Source organism: Egretta garzetta, unplaced genomic scaffold, assembly GCF_000687185.1.
Source record: "Egretta garzetta isolate BGI_Z169 unplaced genomic scaffold, ASM68718v1 scaffold46, whole genome shotgun sequence".
NCBI lineage: Eukaryota > Metazoa > Chordata > Aves > Pelecaniformes > Ardeidae > Egretta > Egretta garzetta.
In genome coordinates, this window is record NW_009260268.1 from 6,901,004 (window position 1) to 6,903,370 (window position 2,367).

The window sequence follows — 2,367 nt, forward strand, 5'->3', positions numbered from 1 at the left end:
AGAGAACTCTCTGATGGACTGTTTTATCAGGTCACACTCCCTGGCACCTCAGAAATTTGCAAAGGACTTGATAAGAGCAACTGGCCCAAAGGTAGACTAAGGCAGTCTCTTTCCTTCCAAAATCCATCACGCTAGTCAGCAGCTTTAATCACGTTGGCTTGTGCTAGACCGGTAACCTGGATAAAACCGGGAAGAGAGACAGAGAGGTGTCTCTCTCTCTCTGCTGGGAAACCATCTCCCCTTGCTTCATGAAACAGACGGATTAGCCAGTTACCAATATGAATGCTATGAGGTTTAAGCTAATAGTAGCAAAAGGATAAGTTAAGTTAGATGCTTATCTAGAGCAAAAGCTACAATCTCACACGTGCAAAATGGCCGGTACAGCTGCCCATCTTCCTGAAGCTTAGGGAAGCAGTGCAGTCAGGGAATGCCTAGGAAAGGGCAGGCACTTACAGCTAGAGGGAACTTTTCTGAAAAACTAGTAATGATACAGATTACATCTAGACAATTCTTAATTCTTTAGAAGGAATCAAGCCACTTAGCGGAGCTCTACCTCTTCTTCCCAGCCTGAAAATCAAGCGCTACCTACAATCAAGTACTACTGCACACTTCAGTCGAGCCTAAGTTAAATATAGCAAGTGAAACTTCCCTGGCCCTACTGAAAGTGCAGGTAACGGCCATATAAGGCAGATGCTATTTGCCTGGCTGGGCTCCTGCTAGCCCAGTTTCTCAAACTAATTGCCTTCTGCTTTGAAGCTAGTTTCAGGGAATCATATTAAGGAGTGGATCAGTATGCACTCACAGCAGGTGAATGAGCAAATGCAATTGTCAGGGAGTGGCAAGGGGGAAAAAAAAAAAACAAAAACAACCCCAAACCACCAAAAGCACCTAACCAAGTGAAAAAAGGTAAGAGGGAGAGGGTAGTGACTCCAGAGATGAGATGAGGGTCGCTCCAATGCAATGCACCTAGGAGCAAGCAGGGATTAAAGTGTTGCTTCTGCTCAGGGATCAAGTGGTAGGTGACAGCCCAAGTGCTGGGTGGGGTGGTGGTGGGGAACAAAAGCTATCACTGATCTCCCTGCATTGAAAGCAGCAGCAGCGAATGAAAACATCCAGTGAAAATCAGAACTTTGTCAGTCCTTTTTATTGCACAAAAGAAGGTGCATCTGACCAGCACCACTGATGGGCCTCTCTCTTCTCCCCCTACCCCCCCACCTTTTTCCTTCGCAGCACATGAAGGCTTCCTTAATAAATGTTAAGTCTCCAACAAGCATACAGTGTTTTGACTTTTGACATTTACTTCATCATTTTGTTGGGGCAGAAACCCAAGCACAACTCTTCCCTCCCTGTCCCCAGGCACAGCTAGAGCTGAGACTGTTTACTCCAGTGGATAAGCACATCAGCCCTTTTCCAGGGCAGATGCAGGCCACGGGCCAAAGTCTCTCTCTCAACCCCCGTAGGTGGGTGCAGCCCTCTGTTGCCAGCACCTGTGCACCCTGTGCTGCATCCACAACCCCACAGCAAACAAGGGCAACAATTTGGAGTTCAGATGTTTATATTCAATCAGTGCTAGAGAGGCGTAGCTGCAGTGAGCGTGCCAGAGCTGCATCAGGCGCTGTAAGACCACTGGAAGCAACCAGGCCCGGGCACCCATTCAGCTCTGGAAGATGTGAAAGTAGCAAGGGGTGGACACTAATAAGATACAGAGTTTTGCAAGGCCAGGCTGAGTCTAGAATTTAATTCCTTCAATTGCCTGTTCTTAGCAATTGCAGTTAGTTACAAAAGACATAAAACTGGGGTTTGTATAGCCAGTAACTGCAGTCCAATAAAAAGGTATCAAGGGAAGCTAAAAAAAAAGAGAAAAAAAACCCACACAGAAACCATATCAACAAAGCTGATGTGATCAGCAGGGACATTTCTTCCCCACGCAAGAGTGTGAATCACTGTAAGACTGTCAGCATTAAAGCCCCACCTTGAAGGACAGAGACACATTTGTTGATGCATCTCACTCAAAGTAATGCCAAAAGCTAAATTCAGAGGAAGACATTCGGCATTTAACTCAAAAACTGCTATTGCTCTGCAGCTCCCCAAACCTGGAGGCCCTTCAGTTTTCCCAAGCATTTTACTTCTTACTTCACTGACAGCAGCAAGTTTCTCTGCTCTTTCAGACATCTACCCCTTTCCTTCCCAACTTCAAGTGAACACCAGAAGCAGGAATTCTGCCAAACTCTTCCAATGCTCCATCTAGTGGTTACTCTTCAGATCACCTAATTCATGCTATCAGCACCAAGCCCCTCACTAAATGCCTTATTTAACAGCCAGGACAGGGCAGGGAAGAGAAGTTGGTGACTTCTCACAAACTCTCAG

At 46.2% G+C, this 2,367-nt stretch overlaps 1 protein-coding gene across 1 annotated transcript in view; it reads right to left on the reverse strand.

The window, feature by feature from the left end:
- Positions 1–2,367, reverse strand: part of PDGFRL (platelet derived growth factor receptor like) — a 17,959-nt gene that overhangs the window by 930 nt on the left and 14,662 nt on the right. The window lies entirely within an intron of this gene.